This window comes from Melospiza georgiana, chromosome 10 (genome assembly GCF_028018845.1).
Source record: "Melospiza georgiana isolate bMelGeo1 chromosome 10, bMelGeo1.pri, whole genome shotgun sequence".
Classification (NCBI taxonomy): domain Eukaryota; kingdom Metazoa; phylum Chordata; class Aves; order Passeriformes; family Passerellidae; genus Melospiza; species Melospiza georgiana.
In genome coordinates this window covers 6,794,227-6,820,159 of record NC_080439.1, presented here as the reverse complement: position 1 = coordinate 6,820,159, position 25,933 = coordinate 6,794,227, and the positions used below count along the sequence as shown (strand labels likewise).

Genomic DNA, 25,933 nt, shown 5'->3' with positions numbered 1-25,933 from the left:
TTTCTGTGGTTTTAATAAGGTGTTTCAGATATTAAACTGTTCCAAATTAAGGTTGATCTAATTAAAAGAAAGCACATATAAATACAGAAGCAATATAAGGTGAAAGTTAATATTAACACAGGACTGGGTGTCTCACTCCTTTTGAAAATCTCATCTTGGTTTTTTATACTAATTAGGCCATGCACAGAAATGTTCAACTAGGTCTACCAATGCTCTTAGGAGATCTAACCTGAGCTACTCCTAACAATATTTTTTACACTTCTTAACTTACTGTGTAAAGGCAGGCAGGAGGAGAAATATAAAGCTGTGACTGTCCCAGACAAACACCAGAGATTCTCATTACAAGTTACAAACTGGCCTGAAGCTCCTTGGCCCAAGCACAATCTTTGTACTCACCCCTTGGTACCCACCCACACTGGCTTCACGGTGATTCAAAGCCATCAGAAATCAATTGTAATTATCCCTGGTCCCCTTAGCAGGGAGCACAACCTGTTCTCCCTCCAAATCTGGCACCCTGGCCCCAGCCTCCCTGGTCTGCAGCCAGGGCACAGCAAAACCCCCAGGTCTGCTGATGCTGCAGAGCCTGCATCCCATCTGAGGCAGCCCCAGAGGGAATGAGGAGCCTGAGGGATGCGCTGCTGCAGGATGTCACGGGGTGCTAATGAAGCAACAGATCCATTACAGCATTTAGCCATTTTGCAAGATCCAATTACAGCACCTTCGTGAAGTATAAAATAGTTTGATTTTACCCTGTGCTTTGCCTGAAAAAGACAATGTCTCTAAAAGATTCTGCGGTCCTATTGTTATTTCCGTGTGCTGATTCATCTGTGTTCAGATTTGTTTAGAACTAAGATTTGATTCTGTCCTGTTGCTTATCAGTTTTTTGTAAATCTGTTTGATAATTGTTATGGGTAAAGATGAAGAATCCCTGGGTATTCTGCTTGCAGGGTGTGCCATGAAAAGTAGAAGTTTTTCTTGCAGATCAGAAGGCAGGAATGACGTAGGAATTGTTGTCTAAAATTACCTTGTCTCTGTTATGTAGGAATTCAGACAGTGATTGTGATAGTCCCTTTTGTCCTATAAAAATGAGAATTTATGACTCAAAAGGTGCTATGCTGTCAGTCAGAAAATTTTTTCCATTATACTGAATCTTATTTTTAATGGTGTAATATCCTGTTCTTTTAGGTGCAAGTGCGGTGTTTTGAATGCAAACTGATTTACAGTCATTTTCTTCAGCCTGAGAAACAGGCACCAAAAAAAAAAAAAGAAAAATAAGATGTAAGAAATATACAGTGTTAGTGTCCAGAGGGGTAAAATATAATATAATAATAATAATAATAATAATAATAATAATAATAATAATAATAGTACAGGAATATTTCCTCATTCCAAGGGTTTGTGAGGTTTTTTTTTTAGGAAGAGGACTATGTTTAGGTGACTCTTACCTGAAGGAGCAGCACCTTTAAAGAGAATTATAATAAGAAATTGAAAGACAGGGAAGCTTTTATGAAATAAAGTGCATATGGCTCTTAGCATGTGGCCAACTTCTTGTTTAGAAAGATTTCCTGCTGCATTCATTTTTCCTTGCTGTTTCCCCCGAGGGCTGAACGTCGCTGTCTCCCGCAGACAATGCAGCAACGCCCTGGTTTTGTGCTGCTGAATGATTTTTACATTCACAAGCTGTTTCAGTGTTCCAGAGCATTGCATTGTTCTAGCATGGATTTATCTGAATTTCCTCATAAAAGGATGATTCTCTCTGCTCTGGGGGATGCCATCAGGGATAAAGGCTCATGCAGTAGCACAAACAGCTGAGATCTTGTGCCAGACTTTGTGCCTGCTTGATGCTTTGCCTGATGGCCTTGACACTGATTTTAATGGCAGTAGGGGAAAGTAGCCTTTGCAAAATGTGATTTTCTCTTGGAATGCTGGCAGAGGGGTGCTGATGTGGCATAAACCTCTGTATGTGGTGGCACCGTCTCCTATGTTCTGTTTTCAAGGTTGAATACAGAGGTGTACAAAACACTCCCAGCAAGAGGCAGAAGTGCCTGAGCCTTGTGGCCTCTGCCTTCAGCTGAGCAGTCAGACCCCTGCCCTTTGCTTTTTTTGTGCAAATGGACCTGCCACGTATGGAAATGATCTCAGCTGAAATTGAAGCAGTTAGAAAACAAAACTGGGTACCTGTCTGTGAATGGATCTACTTGATTTTTGTAGAAATATAAGAATGGTGGATCTAAATAATCAACAGAATTAGGGTAAAAGTCTTTGTAAAACACCTGTGGGAGTACATATTAATCAGTTTTACATGTCCCAAACTCTATCCCGTTGAAATGACGAACAATTCAACAAAATATATTTCTGGAATGTGCTTAGATGCAATAGCAGGAAGCTGAGTCCAGATAGAGTCAGGCTGGAAATGAGGCATGTGTCCATTGGAGTGGGTCACTGACATATCTGCAGAAGAAACGTGATGCTTCACATGCACAGCAAGCTGAGGGTTTGTCCACATAAGACTTCACTCATGTAATCCAAATTAATATCTGCAAGTTAAGGGATCTGATGCACAAACTTTTCAGGGAATATATTTGGCTGTTGCTGAAAAATGCCAGACTTAGAGATCAGAATAATTTCTCTGGCTGGAAAATCCACTGATCCGTAGCAATACCTCTGTTCTGTATGTGCACAGCAGACAGAGAGCAAAAAAAGGTTTTCATACCACTGTAGAATAAAATATTAATGGTTCTGTCTCACCACAAAATTTCACAAAATTATATAGTTCGATCGTGTCAAACCTTGGCTCATCACCAGCACTATTTGCCATAAAATTTCTGGCATCAGAAGAGGGACACCTGTATTAAAGTGAAATTTGAAGATTCTGTAATATCCAAGTTTGTGAGATGGAGTCCTTATCCACAGCAATCATGTTGTCAGCAGTGCTGTTTGTTGGAATTAAGGCTGCAGATTGGGTCTGGTCGTTGATGCTGATCTCAACTCACACGTAGGGCACAAAGTGGATACATTACATTTCCTAACGTGCCCAGCCAGAATCCTCTGATGCAAACACCAAAGCTGAGCTAAATGGGAGCAGGCAGCTCTCAGCCTGAGGTGCCAGGCCATTAGAAATTCCAGGTTCCTAAATGTAAATGTAGTATAGATATCCAAGCTGAAAAGTGTCTCAAAAATACAGCCAAAGATTTATATTACTCTGACAACACACTGGAATCAGCTATTACTGCTGACACTGAGCCAAACCCAGCAAAGGAGGCTTTTGATGTATTTCAAGAAACAAGTTTAGTGTCCTGTAGCTGCATCTGTCACCACCATCCTCTCAGAAAAAACCCCTGAGAAGGCTGGTTTTGTTTTTTAATCGTTAACTCCGCACTGCTGTGCCTTCCTTCCTCTCTAAGCTTCCCTTTTGGGCAGATGAAACCTGGTGATGCAGTGTTTGCCTATAGGCGCCCTTTTTCCTGCAAACACAGAAAACCCTGAAGAACAAATAAACTGTTTAAGTTGCTGATCCTGCATGTTTGCAAATTCACTGGGAGATTTGGCTCACATGTAAGGACACAAGGATCCGGCTCCTAGGGAATAAACGTCAAAGAACATGCAAAGAAAAGCCTTGGTAGGCACTGGGACTGTAAGAACAAAGAGTGCTTCCAAACTGCAGTAGTAAAAACCACTGGGAAATGTGGGATAGTCTGACAGAAGTGGTAAGAATGATGGTTCTGAGTCAGGCACTGAATCAGGAAAAAAAAACACAAGAAAAGAAAAAAGAAAAAGAAAGAGGCTTGATCTAAGTGAATTAAAGCCACTTATATTCCTGGAAATGAATTATTTCCTCTTTATCAGAAAAAGGAAAAAAGACAAAGAGGCTAAGAATGTAATTACATATAGCAGAAAGAATGATATGGCAATTTCTGTCTCCCAGGCTTACATTCAGGGTACAGACCAAAACTCTGATACAGGGCCTGACTTCTGCAGTGTCTCAGCAGCCTTGCCTGCGCTGCCTATTTACTTTTCAGCACTTCCTCTCAGAGGCTTTCTTTTAGCCCATGTCCTCTGCAGGCTCTCAGAGGAAGCTCTGGGTATTATTCTGTGTCCAGAATAAACAGAAAGCACAGCACTGTCTTCTGTGCATAATCCCTCTGCTTCCCCTGTGGATTTACAAATGCAGCATGGTTACAGAAATAGCTGTGCTAGGAGGTCCCTCAGCACTGGGGACTTGGTTCCCTGCTTTGTCAGGGACTTCAGGTGCCATCATTGACTGCCATCATTGACTGCTCACCTTGGGGCCCCCAGGAGGTGCCAAAGCCTGTGAACCATCCCAGAATATTTTCATTCCATCCACCTCTGCCTGGACACAGAGTGCCTGAACACCGTGGCAGGGGTGTTCTCAAGGCACACTGATGCTTTGCCCAGTCAGAGCCTCCTCCCACGGGTGTGAGCAGCATTCCCACGAGGGAAGATGAACAGGGACTGCATGATGTCCTTCAGAAGATGGATGGGAGTGAGAGGGAACATGGTTTTGTGAGCTGTGCTTCAGGGCCTTGCTCATCAGTTGCATGACATTGCTGCATTTGTTCCCCAGTGTTTACAAACAGAATTAAATCAAGGTTGTAAACCAGAAAACTGTATTCATGTGCTTTGTAGATTGATGACAGACAGCATAAAATGTTAAAAAAGAGATCAGCTGCAATTAGTCTTTAAAGAACCACATCACCAATGTGAAAATGACAACCAAGATTTCAAATAGTTAACCTCCTTCTGTCCTATATGCTCACTGTCTTTTTGTGTTGTGTAGTTTGTTTTTTTGTTTGCAGTTTTGGGGGTTTTTTTTTATGTATGGAAGCTGTTTGGATATAAATATACTAAGATTCCTAAAATTTTATCATTTGATGACAAAAATCCATTTGCTTATGAATGCATTGAGGTTGCTGCACTGAGCATATCCAGACTTTGCCACACATCAGAGAGGGGCTCAGTTCATTCTTACTTGGCTGAAGGGTAGAAAAGGAGTGGGGCAAATTCCTACAGACTTGCTTCTGGCTCTCCTGGTATAAAGCCTTGAAGCAGATGATGCTCTTATATCACCAGGTTAAATTAAGATTATAAAAATAACCCCAAAAGTTTTATGGAGTTGCAAACATAATTTTCTTATTATCCCAAAGAAAGTTTGTTTCTCGCCAGTTCCCTTGAGAGAAGAGTTAAAAATTGCCCTTTTATGGGAAGACAACTGCCCAAAAAATCCTCAGAAAAAGCAATCTGAGCCTGGGCAGGGCTGGCTGGAGCCCAGGCAGTGGGACTGGCACTGGTGAGCCCCTGAAACAAAACTGTGCAGCAGAATTTGCTGCAGAGCTGCCCTGGCAGGTGCTGCTTGGCATGAGGGGCTCCAAGATAAAGCAAAGTGAATAGGAATGAAAGAAAAACAAGGCAGGGGAACAGTGGGAAAGGAAATATTCTTTGCTTTGAATGCTGGAAAGATCAAACCCCTTTGCATTGGTGCAGGATTTTGAAGGATGTTTTGCCTTGGGCCCTGACTCTCCCCCAGCCAGTTTAAGTCACCAGTTTGATACACGGTGATGCCAATAACACCAACTCCCCGCTTCCCTCCTCACACTTCTCTGTTTCTCTGTTTTTCACGGAACTTTTTTCACTTTTTTCACACATTTCTGCTGGGTTCTTGCTCCTTAGCACAGGGGTGACCCAACACTGCTAAAACACCATCTGTTTCTGTGCCAAGGGACCAGCTACCACTGCAGCCACCTCACTAAATCACATTACAGCCCTCAGTCTAATGACATTTGTTTAGATCTCCAGCTCCCTACTATTTGCCACTGATCAGGGTGGTCTGAAGATAATCATGCAGGGACATTACCCTATTTCTGCCTCTGCTACTCATTTCTGCAGTGCACACACGAGCCAGCATGGCCCGACTTCTCCAATTCCTCCTGCTATATTTATTTGTCTTTCTTTTAGCAGAAATAATTGAAGGATCAATGAGGTTACTGTGCCAGGTCTATTGCTCAACTCTCTACTTCCCTGTTGCAGTGGGATCTTGCAGGAAACTTGAAGATGTCCAAAGAGCAGCCAAACCTCTTCTCACACTTGCTCTGAGAAGCTTACCCTGTCTCTGTAATAGGCACTGTTGAACATGATTGAGCCTTAAAAGATTAAATATCTTTTTGTTACATACCAGTGGAGATAATGATAGTCCATATTAGCATTACTGAGTGCTCATTTGTTCTTTATGTTATAACATTGCAAAAAAAAAAAAAAAAATAGGTAAAGTTTCTTCCCTGTTACAGATGCTTGAAACTGCAATGAATTTCATTAAATGAATGGAATTATTTAGGATTCTAATCAATGGAACTGCAGAATCTAACCAGCTACCCTAAAACCATTGTATTTATTTCTAAGATTCAAAATATTTTATTAATAATTTAAACAATTGTAGGGAATATCCTGTTACATTGACCTTGAAAATGCTGTTAAACATAGTAAATACAAAACATTTGCTTCCTGAAATGGAATGATAAAATGCTCAGTCACTCAGAGCTTCACATGGAAATCATCAGGAAAACAGCTCCTGTTCTAAATGGAGCTGTCAAACTGACAGGTTGCAAAAGAAACCTATTCCCAGCTATTCAGTAGTAACAAAAGATCAAGATGATCCAGTTTCATCAGACCATCAAAGAGGGAGACTTGAATTTGTTGAATTCAAATCAGTTTTCTCTGTTTGCTCACTTAGGCTGGTCCTAACTGCAGGATTTAAGAAATTCGTAATAAACTGAGCTGTTACTTATTCCAAGAGCATCAAATAGCTGTCAATTATAAGGTGGCAGAGACTTGAATAAAAATGCAATTGCCTTTTTTGAGAACTACTTTGGGTTGATCACAGCCACTTTGACGTAAGATTCTCTGCATGTGCAATTAGCAACTCATTCTGGCAGTTTCCTTATGGGAATTTTTCCAGGGATATTTGATGCAAATGTCTCTGAGAATCAGCTGTGGATGCATTGTGAGCATCGTTTAGAAATCTTTTCTGGAAAAGACACCTCTGGTCTGCTATAGCTTCAGCAAGAATGTACAAGCTTTATCCATTCCTAACCCTTTGTCCCTGTCCAGATTTCAGCTCCACCACTCTATTCCAGCCTTTTCTTCTTTGGATCAGTGAAACCTTGGGGTTTTTCCGCTTGCTTGGTAATGTATTTGCCAATATACTTGGGGCTTCTTTGCAAAGGTGCAACTGCTGATTGACATTCAGCATGGGCAGGCAGAGCAGGCCAAGGAATGAAGCACCAAGCCAGGAAGGAACAAAAACCTTTCAATCTTGAGTTCTTATTCCAAGTGCCTTTGAATCAGCAGCTCTGGGCCCATCCCAGCTCCTGAAGGAATGCCAGTTCAGAGCCGTGAGTGAATCAGGTGTGTGCGGGGGCGGCTGCTTCCCTGGCATCTGTCAGAAGCCTCATTTTTAAAGTGCCTCTTCTTTTGCTGAGTTACAGGGCCTTGAATGGCTCAGAGGAGCTGGGAATGGCTCACACAGGATTTTTGTCCTGTTGCCCAGTGCAACCCAGCCCAGGGGTGACCAGGAGCTGTTCCCGTGTCAGCAGAGCCTGATGGATGGTGTGAGCTGTGCCTCGGCCCAGCTCCAGCAGCAGGAGCACCACAAAAGCCAGCACTGCCCTTGTCCCCAAGTGACTCTGTCACAGGCCAGGGCTGTTTTGGGGCAGAGCTGAGGCTCTGGGGGAGCAGCTGCCTCCTGCCTCACATCCTCCCCTGTGCTCACAGGGGGAACTCCAGCCTGCAGAGCTGTCAGGGTGATGCCTTCCCCAGCACTGGGATGACACACAGTGAAAACAGGCTGGCAAAGGAACACAAATCAGGAGCATCTTGGGTTAGGAGCACAGATAACTTCTGGTAAAAAAATACACACAAGAGCATGAATGGTTTCATTCAGAGTTTTGGACCAAAGCCCTTTGTGCATGAGGAGATTCATTAGCACATCATTAGCTCTCATGCGTTAAAATGGAAATTATTTCTTTATTGTAATCTCTGATTTTATTTTATAATATTTTTACTATTTCTTTTTTGCAGTTTGTTTGTTTAGTTTCTCATACTGGTCATTTTCACTCTGCTTATATTTAATTTCACTCCTTTTTTGCTCGCTTGTTCTTCCATCTGAAAAGCTCACGTGTGGGTAACTTGCTCAGCAGCAAGGATAGAAGGAAACAGGTGGGCAAGCAATCTGAATTCTGATCTTGGCTCTGCCACTGGTTGCTTGACAAGCTGTTTACACCATTCTATGCCTTACTTTCTCAGAGAAAGAGATTCATAGTTGAAGAACAGCTGACAAAAAAGAACTGTGCAACTACTTATGCTATTTACTGAAGGAAAACATATGTAAAACCAGGTATTTTATTCCATGTGTTCCTTAAAACGTCTGTCAGTTAAACCCAGTAAGCCTCTGTTCTTCATTTTCCTTTCTGAATTAGTTCGAAATGTTGAGTCACTGTCATTGATGCACACATCCAAACCACCACAGACATCTTGGCCTTCAACCTGCAGAAAATCCCAAATGCTCTGGATACTTCAGCCCATTTAACAGGTGTGATGTGCAAGTAGCAAATTCTAGTGACTACTGAGACACAGCTACAGCGCAGACCTGCACTGGCTCTGCAGAGGGTATGAACTGCTCTCTCCTTAAACTTTAATGTTCTCTCTATTCCCTCCCTCCCCAGTTTAATTTGGATGAAGTGCTCACCAGCAGGGCACAGTGGTTTGTTAAGGACACAGTTATTACATAACTTTATATTACTTACAGCATTATAAAATGTTGCAGATAACACCAGAGACAGCGTCATTGCTCTACCTTGTTCCTCCACGGTGCCATTTCCAGCATCATAAATTCACAACTGAATCCCTTTTCCCTCAGGAATGCCTGGGGTCAGAGCAGCACTGTAGATACTGATGGAGGTAAAGAGCCAGCAGCAGCATTTTGCTGAAAAGCTTCCTAAAAATGGTCTCTGTCTCCCTGCTGACCTGGAATCCCAGCCTCTCCTATCAGATTTCCTGATTCATGACCATAAAACTCTTCAGGTACCAAAAGTTTTGTAAGTTAAATGGCAAAACTTCAAGACTACAAGCTCGAGCACCATTGCCAACAGCTTGGTGTGAGCTCAGCCTCAGAGTCCAGGGGAAGAGGAAATCCATCTGTAATTATTCTGAATGCAACCCTTGACTGCAGTGAGTATTTCTTGCTGCACTGCACCCGAGGGTTAGCTTAGATCCCAAAAGTGAATTTGTGAATTTTACTGTAATGCAACCTCCACTCACAGAGTTTAATTCTTGGTTCATTTTACTGATCTTCACCGAAGCATTTGCCAGTGTGGCACCTGGGAGCTGGTGCTCTGCAGCCTGCAGGAAGCTGCCAGGAACTGTGCTCAGGGGGACAGTGCTGAGGTTATGTGCTGCAGGGCTTCGGATGTGAATGTGCTTGTGGGTGGCACTCTGTGGATACACACACTGAAAAATATTACACCTGTGATTTCCTAAGATTGGGTAGCGGTGGAATGCAAGAATCTTTCATTAAAAATGTGAAAAGCAGTTTGGCTTTGTTGTGATTAGAAAGTGGCTCATATTTGTAAGAATTTCTAAAGGTAATGAATATTCCTGATCATGCTTATTCAGTTGGCTTCCTGTCTTGTTCCATGAAAAGGCCAAACAATTTCTGAACAGATTGAACAAAATACTTCTTTAATACTCCTTTCTTCCTAATTCCACACTTTTACTACCCATGTCAGTTACTGAATGCTTTGTTAAGCTCCTTTCATGACTACTCATTTTCTCTTTTGTCTGCACTCATTACACTTTATACCTGGCACACAACTTTAATGTACATAATACTCTTCATTGGTTGAGGAAGTAACTGAAAACTCACAAAAAGTGATCACTTGCTGTTCTCTGGGCAGCACATTAGTCCTTGTTTGCTCCCTGCTGCACACCCTGTGAAATGCTGGGGGGTGAGGATTAGGTTTGGTATATTGTAAAGTAAGTGTAGTTTCCAAAGCAGGATGTGGAAAACGCCATGCTCAGAATAGGTGGGAGAAGACCTACTCGGCTGAAAAGGACTGGGAGATTTTTCAAACTGAGAGTTAAAAAGGGATCTTCGTTGTTTCTGCCCCTCCCATTTGCTGTTCTCTGCAGCTGAAAATGGGGCAGAAAGCCAACATTGTGACATTTGAGCAGACAGCACTTTATGGAAGTGTCTATTTCCATTCCCCACCCATGGTAGAAAGGAGCCTTCTCCCCAGCCAGGGCGAGCAAAGGTGCTGCCAGAGGTACAGCTGATGTGAGGCTTCTTTCCTTGAGGCTGGCGTTTGTAGGCAGACTCTTACATTTCTCTGTGTAGGTTTTAAATAAGATTCCCCTTCCTCTGCTTGCTTACTCCTCTCCCTCTCCAGAAGGGATCAGAGGATTTCTGAAACACACTGTGGAGTTTTCTCAGCCCTCACGTGCCATCCTTGCCAGTGGGCTGGGCTGCAGCAGAACTGCAGAAGCACCGTGACTGAGAAGAGCTCTGCCTTTGCCTCACCGAGTCATCTCAGACAGCAGTGAAATACCCTGTGAATTACAGCAGTGAATACCCTCTGAATTGTACCAGTGAAATACCCTGTGAATTCCAGCAGTGAATACCCTCTGAATTATATCAGTGAAGTACCCTGCAAATTATGTCAGTGAAATACCCTGCAAATTCCAGCAAGCACGTGAAACCCACACTGATCCCAGTGTCAAACTGATCTTAGATGGGAGCACTACAGATCAAATGTCTTTTTCAGCCCCTTTGATTTTCTTTTACAATGAGCACTTTCAGTGGTTCCACGAGTATCCTTTATCATTTTATCTGAAAGAAATTCGAATATATTCAGAAATACATGCATATATATAGGCTGCACATAAAGCATCTATCCATGTATCCCCACTCCCCTTTCTTCTATTTAAATAGTGTTCAGTGATTGTTCAGTTCTCCTAAAAGGATGAGTCACTGCAGCTGCACAATGATCCAGCTGTGTAGCTTGATAAATTATTTTACTGGACCTCAAAAAGTAAATGGACTGACATCCACTGTCATTATTTTTTGTGCTTACATTATTTTTCCTTAATTTTTAATTTGAATTAAATATTAGAAAATTAGCATGAGGCTATAAAAGGAACTGCTGGATTGGCAGCCCTAGAAATTGAGGTTCCCTGTTCCTTGGTAGCACAGGGACACTCATAAAACACAGCAAGGACATTCTCCTCCATCTGCCCCATTAATCAGTGATCCTGGAGCAGAGTTGGTGGTGAGCAGCCAGTGCAGTGCCTCACACATTCCTTCCAGGAATTCTAGAGACATGGAAACAACATGAACTGTACTGCCACCTCAGATGCTTTCCATGTGGAGCATCACCTGGTGTGCAGGGAGATCACCACTGCCTGGTGCTGTGAAAGGCCACTGTGCATCAGCTGTGGGGTGACAGAAGAGCAGTGGGAGAGAAGAGGATCTGTCCCACCCCAGCTGTGCCCTGAGAAAGCAGAGGTGTCTGCCAGGAGAGAGTGAATGTTAGACTCCAGTGAGAGTAAAACCAGGAGATTGAAGATAAAGCAGGAAAACCTTTGCTGTCATATTTGGAAATGAACTGAGGAAGGGATGTCTGAAGGATATGTTTTCCATCATGTACATAGAATATAAAGATAATATGTGTAATCCTGCTTAACAGAGCCATTAAATCAGTAAATTAACTGAACTTTTAAGTCTCCTGGTCTCCATAAGGTTTGAATAATATGAAGTGAGATTGCTCTCTTATTAATAAGGGGTTAAGTGCCATTTTAGTTCCTAGACCTGGGAAGAGAGATGCAAAGTGAGGGAGAAGAGATGTAGGTTAGCACATCTCCCCTGAAGAGCTGCAGACTGCAGTGGCAGAAGAGCTGTCAGACATTAACAAAGAAAGAGGATAAAGCAAAGGCAGTGGTGCAACTGTGGGGAGAACAGTGACACAAACAACCCTGAAGGAAACCAGCCTTGCCACTGCAGAGGAAGTGGACTGTCCCTTCGATAAATTTATTCTGAAGTCTGAATGAGCAATGTATTTTTTCTTTTGTTTTCCTGAAGTCAGCCAAAGGGGTTGTGTGATTCAGTCTCACCAGTGCAGGGGATTCCCTCTGGATCTGTGTCTCTTAGCTAAGGGTTGGGTTTTTTTTCCTTTGACTTGTCTCCTGAGCAAACATGACACCTCCAGTGTTTTGGGAAGCAATGAGATAATGGGCTAATGAAATGTGGGGGCTTTCTGGTACAGGCAAAGTACCAGGCTGACAGTGAACCCTACATTTCTCTGGAACCAAGAAAAGACATGCAGAGACTCTGGTTGTATTTTTAGTCGTTTTGATTATACATGTCCCTGTCCATCTTTGTGCCTTTCAGCCTCAGCCCTGCTGAGACTGGGAAGTTTTTTAGAAAACGTCTCATTGCTTCCTCATACTCCCTCACTGATCTAATACATTGTTCCACAAATTTCCATCCAAAGGTGTTTAGGGCGCTGCTGGAGCTGTCCTGGCTGAGGTTTGCAGTTCCAGCTGAATCAGCACAATCTCCAAACAGGTTCCCCTCCTCTGCCTTCCCTTCGGAGGTGTTTCAGACTCACTGGGCAGGAATCCAAGCACCACAGGCCTGCAGTAGCATTTAATCTATCAGAAACCAAAGTTGCTGTGTTGGCTGTAATAGCTCATAATTCAAAGGGAACATGTTAGAGAAACTGATCTGGATATTGATTTTAAAAACTAATCTGGCACTGTGTCCCAAGATTTCTCTTTCACTGCAGAACAAATTGATGCCTTATATAAATTCTAAAATAATACAAAGCATATTGCAGAACTGGCATAAGAGTGGCTCCATTAGGGGTAGCTCTGATTTTGCAGAGTGAGGTTTGGCATGTGAAACCAGTGATCAGAAGCTGAACTGGATAAAAGCTGGTGGCAAAACACTGCCAGCAGGAGAACCGGGGATTTCTAGTTCATTAGGAATTTGTAACTTCATCTAATAAATGACTGAACTGACTCACTGTGGGTGACATGAGTTTTATAAGAAGGGGCAGTTGCTGTTATTTGTGCTGGTTGGTCCAAGACAGGATATTGCTGTTTGCCTTGTACCACCACACCACAGCCACATCAGTGCCACCCCTGTGGGTGAGTTCCCCTTGGAGAACCCTGTCCTGTGGGCTTCATTTTCACTGCTTGCAACTGAAGAATCTTCCCTGTCTCCCAAATGAGTCATAAGGATAAATTATATAATTTTAAACGTTTCGTTAGCACTGGAAGGACAAAACCTGATAACTGAATAATATGTAACTACCCAAATATCATCTGAACTTTTCTAGGGCTTTCCTTGCTGTTATTTTCCAGAGTTGTTTGAAAACAGAAGTGAAATGGTGTGCTCATTCTGGGATGGTATCTTGTCAGTAACCACTCCTCAGGGTTCTGAAGATTGTATTAGGAAGAATGTAAGGGAACAAGCATATTTTAAGGGAGATCCTTGCACCAGTTTCTCCCCTTTATAAAAATTTAAGTTACTTATGTGGCGATACAGTGACTCTGAGACAAGTGTATTTTCCTCAAATATGGTCCAACAAAATCAAACCCGTTCCTTGTTGATTTTTGCTGTGTGATCACTCATTAAATGCAAAGTAAACACATTGCTGAATGGCAGCTGTCCTTTGGATAAATGGAAGACAGATGTACTGCAGCACAGGGAAGCACTACACAGACTTTGCAACCAGGACAGAGCTATTAAAATCATAGGCTTGAGTCAGTCAGGGAATGTGCATGTTTTTTAAGGCTGATTTAGGGTAAGCAATGAGCTGTTTCATTACAGTATGTACTGTATGTTCCAGCACGTGCTGTCACTAACACTGAGCCATGTATCAGTAACACACTAATAGCTCAAAGACTGCTTTACTCACAGAGGTTTTGCTACTCATGGAAAATATTTTGCAAAAATTTGACAGTTTGTGTTGCCGAGGGTGTGGCAGAGCCGTGCTGAGGAGATGGAAGGTGCAAGTGTGCCATGGTTGGTGCCTTAGGGGTGTGCTGAGGCTCTGCTTCTGGACAGGTGTCTCCGTGCCACCAGGGTTAGGGGAGCGGGGAACACTCAGAGGTGTAGTCATCCTCAGCGTCCCCCTGCCCCATGTCCCGTCCCTCACGGTTGTCACCCTCAGTGTCCCCATGCCCCATGTCCCTCACGGTTGTCACCCTCAGTGTCTTCATGCCCCGTGTCCCTCACGGTTGTCACCCTCAGTGTCCCCCTGCCCCGTGTCCCTCAAGGTTGTCACCCTCAGTGTCCCCATGCCCCGTGTCCCTCACGTTGTCACCCTCAGTGTCTTCATGCCCCGTGTCCCTCAAGGTTGTCACCCTCAGTGTCCCCCTGCCCCGTGTCCCGTCCCTCACGGCTGTCACCCTCAGTGTCCCCCTGCCCCGTGTCCCTTCCCTCACGGTTGTCACCCTCAGTGTCCCCCTGCCCCGTGTCCCGTCCCTCACGGTTGTCACCCTCAGTGTCCCCCTGCCCCGTGTCCCTCACGGCTGTCACCCTCAGTGTCCCCCTGCCCCGTATCCCGTCCCTCACGGTTGTCACACGCAGGGTGACAGAAGCTCCGCCCTCGGGGGCGTGGCGCTGTGCGCGCTCTGACGTCACGCAGCGCTGCCATGGCAACGGCCCGTCACGTTGTCCGGTCCATGCGGGCGGGGCGGAGCCGCTCCCGCCCCAGCAGCGCCATGGCGGCGGCTCGGTGACACCGCGCTCCGCGGCCGCCCGGACACCGCAGGTACCTCCGCCCGGGGGATGTCCCCGCGGCCGGGCTCTGCCGCCGGGCGGCTCTGCCCGTCCCCCGCGGCTCCGCGCGGCCGCCCCAGGGCGGTGCCCGGTCCCTCCGCGGCTCCGCTCGCCGCGCCGGGGCCAGAGAGCCTCGGCCGGGCGGGGCCGCGTGGGGCCGCGGGCCGAGCTTCCCGGCGCGGCGGCAGCGCCGGCCGCTCCCGCGGGACTGCGGGCGGGCAGGAGGCTCCAGTGCGCTTCCCGCCTGTGCCGCGGAGCCCGGGGACGGGCTCGGCCCCAGCGGGGCGGGCTCGGGCTCGCCGGTCCCGGGGAAGGTCCCGGGGAGGTCCCGGAGCCGCGTCCGGCGCTGCCCCCGCGGGGCCGCCCGGGAGCGCCGCGCCCGCCCCGCCCCTTGGGCGGCCCCATCCTTGGCGCCGGGGGGGGCATGGGCGGCACCACCGCAGCGCCGGGGGGGCGGGTGGGAGGCAGGCAGGGCTCGGGCGGCGCCGCCGGCAGCGGCCCCAGCGCCCCCAGCGCCGTGAGACCCCGGCAGGTGAAGCCCCGGGCGGGGGGAGCCCCGCGGGAGAGGGGCTGGGGCGGGCGCGGGCGAGGGCGCGGTCCCGGGGTCCGCCGAGAGCGGCGGGACGGGCGGGCGGCATCACCCGGTGCCGTCCCGCCCGCCCCGGAGCGCGGGCACAGCGCCCGGCTCCGCGGGGAAGGGAGGGGCCGGGGCAGGGCCGCGGAGCGTCCCCCGAGGGGGTGCCGGGACGGGGGTGCGGAGGGAAGGAGAGACTCGGTACCCCGGGCTGGAGGTGAGGAGCGGGCGGGGCGGGCAGCGACCCCCGGTGCCGCCGGGCCCGCTCGGTGACACAGCGGGGCGGTGACGGTGTCACACCGGGCTGAGGGCGCTGCGGGTCGGGGGCAGCCCGGGTGGGCAGGGCCGGCCGGGGCACAGCGCTCCCGGCAGCACCGGCTGGGCCGGCCCCGGGTCCCGTGTGGGTGCGGGCAGCGCCCGGCGGCTCCCGGGCCGGGGGAGCTCCGCTCCCGGCTCTGTGCCTGGCCAGAGCAGCGCAGCTCGGTTCGCGCTCAGCGTTCCGTAAATCGGCTCTGGGTCTGACTTGCATGCCTTGCGTGACTGCTGTGGCAAAGGTGAGTCGGAAGGTGCTCCCCGTCTTTAGGAAAAGTGCAAAGTCATTAGGTGCTTTTTTTGTCATACTTCGGAGGTGTTGCTCGTTTCCCCATCCAGATTAATTTTGAATGTGCTTTTTTAATTTTGCACTTGTTGCTGAGACTATCATCTTTGATAATTTTTTGTTTGATTTCTGTTGGAAATTTTGGAAAGCATCCAAATTGCTACCAGATATAAATGTGGTAGACTAGTTTATGCTGTAATATTATCTGAACTAGGGCAAAATAAGCCTCTGATCCGTTCCCTCCTGTTAATTATACAGTTGAGGATGTTGTCTTTTATTAGGCTGCTTACTGTAGCTTGGAAAGTACATGATTTTCCAGGATGGTTTTCAGTTCTGAAATAGAAGCAGGGTAAGTCTCAAAGCTAAGTATGAGCTGAGGAAAAAAGTGCTTAATTTAATTAGGTGTAATCAGTTTATGAAGCAATAGAGTGGATGCTCCTCTGCTGGGTGGAGAGTACTGGGGAAGGAAGGGGAAAGAAGGGCAAAATGGTGCAGGGAGAGGAAACAGGTACCAGCCTGTAAAAGCCGGGGAGAGATGAAAACTGTTGTGTAGGAATAGCAGGGACATGAGTCTGCAAAGTCATGGGGAGTGCTCAGAGGAAAACCTGGAGCTGCTTCCTGACTTGTGTTAGAAATATGGGAAGTGATGTCAAAGACGGTCACTAACCTGGCAGTGGAGTGTCAGCTGCAGGAGATGCAGGGGCTGGGCAGAGCTGGGGGAAGTCTGGAGCTGTGCTAACAGGAATAATAACTATATCAACAAATTAAGATGAAACAAACCACATGACAAGCACACACAGTCCTGAGAGTCTCTTAATGGGATGGGAATCTTCAGTGGGTTTTTTGCAGTGTTTGTTTGTGATTTCTAAGCATGATAGCTGTGGTGAAGTTAATTTGTGCTTCCAAAGAACAGACTGATGTTATCTTGCAAGAAGGGGGCTAGGGAAATGAGGGAGATGGTAAGAGCATGGAAATGTCTCGCTGTGTGTCTGCTCTGGCAAACTATATTTTGAATTATTATTTCTCTAAAATAATCAGTTTTCACAGTGGATAATGTAGATGAGTTGTACAGATTTAATAGGCTGAGAACTAAGGCTGCTATAATAGCATATAGTATATACCTTTCAGCTGTTAATCATGAAAAAAATTGATTTTCAGGTTACAGATGTGTCTTTTTCTCTCTTCTGTATTGTTAAAGTACTACAGCAAATAGCTGTTGCTCTATCTACTTGAGCCCTTTCCTGAGTGCTTGGAAAGTTGGTCTTGATTAACTGCTCAGGTCATTTAAATCTTGAATAAAAAATTGTTGGCTGCAAATGCTGTGTTATAATTATGTTAGATAATGAAAGTTTCAACTGTATTTTCATGTTGCTTAGTTGAGGACTGATGCATCTCGTGTTCTATTTGTCTAAGTATTTTAATTTTCAGGTTTCTAAAGAAAAATGTAGGACTCTAAAACCTAAATAGAAAACCTTGAAAAAATATTTTTTGAATACAGAACTGTGTAGTTCTCTCCTGGACCATTAAGAAAAATGGCACAAAATTTATGAATGTAATATTTTGAAGGTGAATAAGAAATAGAAGTAAAAAATCCTGACAGTATCTAGAGAAGTGATCTTCTTGAGTTACTCTTCTTTTCTGCCAGAGTCTTTAATTTATGACTATTGTGTTACTGAGGACAGTAATTCATATTTTTTTATATCTCAGAAGTGACTTTGAAATACCTTATCAAACTAGTAAAAAATTCAGAATCTCTGAGCTTGACGTGCAGTGAAGGTAAATACTTTGGGCCAGAGATAATGCAGTGATTGTGTTTTGTACTTAGCACTGTCTGGAAATATCAATGCTCAGATTAATGCAGATCCCCAGTGCCTGGAACCGGCTGTTTAGAAAGTATGCCCAGTATTGCTAATCAAGAAAACATTTTCTAAGTTCCACCAAATTTTTTCTCTCTTCTAATTGGATGCAAACCTGTCACTTACTTCATCTTCGGAAGTGTGTAATTAAATTTAGTTGTTATTGTTTTGTTCTTGTATGCAACTTCTGTGTTTTGCAACCCAGAGTTTTGTAATAGAATTTACATGAAAGATCTGAAACAGAAGCACAGCAAACGCTCCTGCAAACACAGAGTGTGTGCTGTTCTCTCGAGGCTGTGCTTGGGTGCAGAGGGGCTCATGGAGCTTTCTGGGGAACAGGAGCAGGGTGCCCTGAGCTGCAGCTTTAATTGAAGGATGGCCCTGCTCAGGGATGGGGTCGTGTCTTCAACAGAGCTGCTTTGCAGAGAGCCTCACCCAGGAGAGCAGCAGGGGAGCTGGGGGATGCCCTGAGTGAGTGTCAGTGCCACCAGTGACCCTGGCTGTGCAGATAAATCCCTGAGGTACTGAGGGGCAGTGCCAGAGAGCTGGGCTGAGGGTTTACCAGAGCCACAGTTAACACAGCTGCAGATGGACACTGGCTGGCAAATACTGATGCAGCTCATTGAAGATGGTTTCATTTCCTTTAAGGTGTCTGGGCTTCCAAAAGTTTCCAAATGCTGACACACACTAAGCCAGGTTTTAATTCAATTACTGCAACTCTTGCAATCTCTTGCCTTCCAAAAGGGCTTAAACTGGAAAGATGGCAGTGCCTGATTGTATTGTAGAGCAAAAGGCACTCTCAAGTGCCACCTATTACATAAAATTAGTTCTTTAGGGCAAAACAGGTTTGACAATTTGCAGGAGCTGTTTTCCCCCTCCTTCTTACTTTAGATCTCAGACAAATATTAATCATATGGATTTTCAGTGTAAGCCAAATGTTTGAGTCATTGTGAATCCCAGTGTTTTGAAACATTAAAAGAGCTGAGTAATGTTAACATCGAAATTATTGTATAAGGTTTTAATTTTCAGATGGGGTGGGGAGGAGAACAAAATGAAATCATAAAATCAATCCCAGGATTGAATGTGCTTCTTAAATGAGATTGGTCTTGGAGCTGCTTTCAGTGAGTGTCTTGGCAGCTTTACAAGGACAAATCACCTCATTGCAATCAGCAGTGGGAACTCTTGGACCTGCCTGGTTTGTTTTCATCATGCAGGCATTAATTCAGGTGGTCAGCATCTAATCCAGCACAGAGCATCCAAGCAGTTTCAGGATAACCTGATGATTTAATTCTTGTTGGATTATTTTTTGTATATGGTTTTCCTGATATATATGTATATGCAGTAAGTATTTATAACATAAATTGCACTTGTGTAATTTTATGTTTATATATTGAAATGCAATTTGTGTGCATTTAAAGTCTTGTATTAAAATTAAAGATGCTCTTTTATGATTTATTCTGGTATTTAAATTGGTCTGTTTAAAAGAAATATTTGATCTGAGTATTTTTCTGGTGACCCTTTGTGTCATAATTGGTTGCTTTAGGTGATTGTTCATTCAAAACAGTTTTATTCCTAGCTTGGAAAAGGAAGATATTTTTCTTCTTTCAGTTCTTGATTTAAGTTGAGCTTAGTTGTTACTGAGCTGAAAAAAGTATTCAGTTTCTCTGTATAGATGTTATGCCTGTCAAAATCTGATTTCACACACTACATTTAGTGATTTTGGTCAGTGTTGATGATTTGAGTTAAAGATTTTGACAATGCAATGTAATGTCACGGTACTAAAACTTAGTAAATTAGAGTACACTAGGTTTTAGGTAGTCAAATCCTATAAAAATTTCTCTCCCCCAAAAGGTCTGAATTAGGTTTAGGAGCTTGTGTTCATCCTGTGTTGCTGTTGAGGAGGCAGACTGGAGCCCTTCCCTTTGCTTGTGCACGATGCTGATGGGAAGATCAAGGTTTGTTGTAACCTCAACATGAGGCACAAAGTTAACAAACAGCACAGCAAAGTTTCCATGACAGCATGAAGTCCAGATGCCCTAGAATTTCAAGAAATTAATCATGATGTTAGTAGCATTTTCCTTCCATTGAATGGTAGGAAGGGCACAGCAGGGGGGTTGGGTGCTCCTGACAATCTCAGGGAGAAGAGCAGTGCCCCACAGGGAGGTGTTACAACTTTTTATAGGACACTGATTGCCTATTTTCAGTCTCACTGACACTTGTTGGACAAGAAACTTCTTCATTGATTTTTCAAGTAGTTTTAATACAAGGTGTCTAAATACAAAATTAATTGAAAGTATGGAGAGTGAGATGGCCTGGAAATAAAAGCTGTGGCTTTGGTGCTACAAACACAACCTTAATTTCTAACATAGGCACCAGAAAAGGGGAAACTCCTCTTTTGTCTTGGAAGCATCCCAAAAGACGGAGCTGGATTATTTATTTATTTTTATAAAGCAAAATAAAAATAAAATTACAGTCCAGAGTAAATGTCCTGTAGATGAGTATTTGATGGTGTGAGTGCTTCACTGCAGTTGCCCACACTTTAGGAAAAAGCAGCTAATTTGGAAGGTCAGGTAGCTGAAGATGGGAAATGATTAATGCTTTTTTTCCCTGCTCATCTGTCAGACATTCTTTCAAATGCAGATAGATGGGTATCAAAAGCCAAACATGCACTTTGGGAAGGGATGGAGTGAAGAAAGTTGACTTTTCCTGGTGGTGCTGCTTCAGAAGCTCAAGGAGGAATTCTCTGTTCTCAGTCTCTACAGAAACCTCATGGCCCTGAATCGCAGGGCTCTGATAACTGTGACAGGATGAGCTGAAAGGCCAACAGCCTCAGCAAACAGCTGAACTGCTGCAGAGTTTCAGAGCTGGGCCTGTGTTTGCCTTTTCTTTCAGTCAGGCATCTCAGTGCTTGGTGTGGAGCTCCTGAGCAGGAGCTCAAGAATCTTCAGCACTTTTACCAATCCATCAGTCACCATTGCTGAGAAAAACTCCAGAGGTGGAATGCATGTCTCAAACATTAAACCCAAAAGGCTCCCAGGAGCAGTGTCTGCTCTGTGCTGAGGGCTGGAACAGATGGATTTAGCTGAGCTGCTGACCTGGCTGACCAGGACTGAGACATGGACATGGAGGGAGCCTTTGCAGCAGCAGAAGTTCCAGTGGATTGGAAAGACCCTTGAGCAAAGCAGGTTGTGGAGCCGTGGGCTCTCTCCTGGCCATGGTGTCTGACTCATTATTCCTCTCTGTAACCTTAGGCTTTGTCTCCAGAGAGGAATTCTGCTGTTCATAACCTAGTAATCATCATGTGTTCATAAAAAAGTTTTCATATAAAAAATTAAAAAGTTACACTTTGTGGAAGACTACTACATCTGGGAATCAATATTGTCTTTCTTTGAAGCAGCAGTTTGTTTCTCTTTTATCCTCTTCTGTTGGAAACTTAATCTGGGGCCATTTTCTTTCCAGGCATATAGGTAATTTCTGACTTTGGACCAGTTAAAAATTACTTCTACAAAGACAGCCTTTGTTTTGAGAACCTTCAAGTGTGGAGATAATTAGGAACACAGTGCTACTGATTTCCTTAATGTAACTTCTTTCTTCATTTTGAATGTTGTATCTTCTTTAGTAAGTGACTGTTTGAAAACAGACATTACAGCTTGAGAAACATCAAAAGCAATTCCAAGGAGTGTAGATTAGATATATCAGTCTGATCACAAGTGGTACCAGAAGTGGCTACACAGCCCATGTGCTCTTAATCCTGTATTTGCAGTAAAAGGGTGACAAAAGAGTACATGGGGTTTTTACTTCCTAGCACTGGATTTCTGGTCATTCTGTAGTGTGACTTTTTTGGTAGATTTTTTTGAAATATATATATATCATATAAATGTGAATCTCAAAAAACATTTTTTTAGAAGGTAGCCTGAACTCTAGTCTGGAAGAGAACTTAATTTTCATGGCTTGAAATGACAAGTTATTGACCAGAAATGTATTGTGAACTGAAAGAAAAATTAAAATGAGACCCAAGGGCAGTAGTTTTATCTGCCCTTTGGATAATTGGTATTAAAAAAGCTGAGCTGTTGATGTTGCCTCGTTGTGCAGTGAAAGGGTGCAGCTGTAAGCTGTGTTCAGCACATAAAGCCTCGCTGTGCCTGTGGTACCAGGGCAGTGCTGGATGGGGAGGAGGGAAGGGGCTGGGACCATGGATCCATCAAATGCATGGCTTCTGCTGATGGTACATCTGAAAGGATATAGTGTGTGTGTGTGTAACTGGTACTGCTGGGCTTTCTGCTCCTCAGGAGAGTGAGAATGCTCCACTTGCAAAAGCTGTCAGCCAGAAATTATTGCAGGCAAGTGAGCAGTCATCTGAGATGAATGGAGGCACTTTTCCTGTAGACACTATAGTTTCTCTTAATGTGTATCTTCTCCATTGACTTTAAACCTCAAATTTTCTGTGCACTTGGTGCTTTTTATGCATGCTGTGCAGTCTGCTCCCTCTCAGATAACAGGAGGCTGCTTCAGTAATCTTTTGTGCCTGTAGGTGCCAGACCAGATTTGATATGCATAGCAGTGCATGGCCCTACATGATGCCACTTCAGTAAATACCAATGCATTAGCCCTTAAAAAAATCCAAAGTCAAACTTGCTTAGAGATGGATTTAAATGTAAATGAGGGTCTTTCAGAATGACTTTGAATTGTCACTCTGCAGCACACTTTTCCTACTAAAATGTTTAAATGGCTTCTGGGTATGGCTGGGTATTTGAAGAGACAAAAGCCCTCAGCTCACTCCATATGTGTATCCACCTGTCTGTCCCCAAGGAATAAATTGGACTGGAACCATCTCTGTCTTCTTACTTAGGGTTATATCTTTCTGCTTCATTAAGATCTTTGTTGCCATTTCTTACATGTTTTGAATTGCAAAACCAATAATAATTTGTTCAGTGATGGAGTGTCCTGAGGTCAGTGAACCAAGTTTTTACTGCAGAATGATTATTATAGTCACTAAAGACAAGATCATTTGAATTTCACATGTAGTTCTGTTTGCAGGGAGTGTGATAAAAATAAATCTGTGCTTATGTACCAAAACATTTTGACCTGGAAACGAGCATAATGAATATAAGATGCAAGAATGTTAATTTTGGAAAAATCACTGTTGGACTGTAAAATATTCATGACTAAAAAAATTCCTTCCTTCCTGTGCTTTTCTCAGCCTCATGCTTAACACTGAATTTCTTGAGGCTTTTTTCTAGAATTTAGAATGTGTGGGTTAAGAAGAGTAAGGCCTTTCTGTATGTGTTTTATGAATGTACTTGGCTTTGACTTCAGCTGGGTATTAGAAATAAATTCTCATATCTCTGAGCTTAAGAAACCAGTCTCATGAGCTGTCAGCCAAATAAAGGGTAACAGTCTCCAGTCAGCAATTTTTTTTTACTAGTAAACTTTAGAATCACTTCACTTAAATTTCTAAACTGATTTCCTTTGTCTGTTTTGTGACTGCTGTCAACAAGGTCAGTGTTTGTTGGTCTGTTTGTCCTCCATGGAAACCACCATCAAACCAGCCACCAAAACCAACATGGGCCGTGCCCTGGTGTGCTGGGGCTGGTCCCATGGAACCACAGAGTGGTTTGGGTTGGAAGGGGACGTTGAGGATGCCCCAGTTCCAGCCTGGCTGTGTGGGTTCTCTCCCTGAGCCAAGCGATGGCTTTGAGAGGCAGCAGCACCACGGGACCTGCTGGAGCTGCTGCTGCTGCCTCTGCTCCCCTCTGGCTGGAAAACTCCAGGGTGATGTTCACAGTGCTCAAGTCTGAAGGCAAATGCAGAGGTTTAAATTCTGTTCATAACTCCAGGTAGTTCTTGTGCTGTATAGCAGTGTTTTGATGTGGCAGGCTTTATTTCAAAGTCCTGTTAGAGTCCCTGGCTGAGCGTGTACGTGTGTATAAGATGGCACCTGTTTGTGCTCGATATGATGAGCGGGTCTGAGGTGTTTTGGGCAAGGGAGGAAGGAGCAGCATTTGTTGCTTTGAACGTGCTGGTGCCACCCGGCTGGTGGGTGGGGTTGTGTTCCTGGTGTGGCTGCTCAGGCCATGTGAGCACACCAAGAGGAGACTTGAATCCCAGTTTGCTGGAGTCTCTGTTGTGGCCTCCCCATCCCAGCTGTCCGTGCAGTTTCTGAGCACACACATCCATTGGTCCCTTGGAATTGGGGATGGTCTCTCTTAGAGGAATGGGTGTTTAAGAAAGTTCTGCTCATACCCTTCCTCTCGAGAGGCGTTGGTTGATTATTTCCTGTTTTTGTACCAAAGCTATAATGGAGACATATCACTTTAAAACACTTCCAAAATGTGCAGAAGTGCAACAATAGCACTGACCTCAGCGAGCGAGGTCACACCCAGGCTGCTTCCTGTTTTCTTCTTGGGGAGACCAGAGCCCTGAGCAGGGAGAGCTCTCCCTGCATCTACCTGGGGATCGGAAATCAGAGCAGCAGTTCATTCCTTCTGACTAAATGAACATAGAGAAATCTTAAGGAAAAGATTCAGTTAGGATTTCCAGGCTTATTTTCTCAATTGTAACCCCTTTTTTTTTTGAGGTAATAATCATTATTTTCTTACGTGACTGGTGTGTGTAAAATGTTCTGCAGTTAGTGCACTTCTCAAAACATACATTAAAGATAAAGGAGGGGGATGCACTGAAGAAGTTTGAGAGGAGAGATAAAGACCAAGGTACACAATGGGGCAATTATAGCCCTTACATACTGTTATTTCAACTTATCCCAGCATTATTCTCCTGGGATTTGAGTATTAGTTGACCAATATAAAAGCTCTTTGCTTTGTTGTCTTTGTTTATGATGCAGTACTGCTACAAGTCAGAACAAAGAAGGCTTGGGAGAATGGATAGCTGGAAAGGTCTTTGAGAAACAAAGGAGAGGCAGCATAGGCCCAAGGTATAGTAAAAAAAGCCATTAAATGTTTCATTTTCCTCAGTGCAGAGCTGAGTGTATGTGTGATTCTCAGACAGCTCTACCATAAAAAATACTTCATGTAAAATTCCACTTGAAATAGTTGCTATATATGAAAGTATGTAACTGCAGCACAGCAGTTACATATTTTCATATGTTTATTATTTAATTAAATTTTATATTAATTTCATAAATTAATGCATTTACTTTACATTACTGTTGTGCAGGCAGAGATTTCACTTGATGTAAGGCTTTGTCCTCTGTGTCCAAGTTTGTAGATTTTGAATATGTCAAATCCATTCTCTTCAGGCTGTAAGAGATAGAACCTCTTTTTGTTCTTCTCTTATTCATAGCTTTGGGGAGACATAAATGACTGGGCAAAGCTGCCAAAGTCTTGTTTAGTGTCACTAAATGGAGCAGTGTTTAATCAAAATCTTCTCTGGCACATCCTGAGTATGTAAAATGTTGTTCTGTGTGTGCTGGCAGGGCTCAGCTCCAGAGCCAGAACCCACTGTCCACAGCCTGAGTGTCTGAGTTAGCAATGTGTCTCCCTTGAGAGAGCTGGAGTGTTTCTTGGTGTCTTTCCCCTATATTTAGTAGAGTGCTGTAGTTAGCATTCCTTATGTTCAGCCACCTGTGTGATCACATGAAAGCCATGTGGAGCCTCCTTTCTCCTCCTGTCTGTTGATCACTTTGAGATCATTGGTATTACTGAGTGAGATCTTTGAGATCTTGCTGCATAGGAGTTGAGAACCTGAGGTTGATACCTGTAGGTAAGCACTTGTTTCAGTTCTAAAGGACTGATTTTTTTGATAGAAAATGAAATTCTTACTGAAATAACTGTCTGATAGCTCTTAAGAATCCAGTCAAACAGACTGTTCTTTTTGCAGCCCCTTTAATCTATATATTTGGCACGGAAATAGCAAACCTTTGTTGTGGGGAGGGGCATATTTACACTTCTCTAGTAACTCTTGCAGAGAAAATTGTGTTTTTCCAGCCACAAGGCTTTGAGTCCGCAGGTTGCAAAGAGAGTACTTTAGAGACAAGACCCTGGGGTAATTTGTCACTGCCTGCCTGTATAATGAAGAATTAAACTCTTAGCAAA

General features: G+C 44.3%; 1 protein-coding gene across 1 annotated transcript in view; it reads left to right on the top strand.

Moving 5' to 3' along the window:
* Window positions 1-14,759: 14,759 nt before the first annotated feature.
* Window positions 14,760-25,933, top strand: part of GNB4 (G protein subunit beta 4) — a 30,927-nt gene continuing 19,753 nt past the window's right edge. The window contains exon 1 of the mRNA XM_058031514.1: window positions 14,760-14,846. The gene's annotated coding sequence lies outside the window, so the exon portion shown is untranslated. The remainder of the gene's footprint in view (window positions 14,847-25,933) is intronic.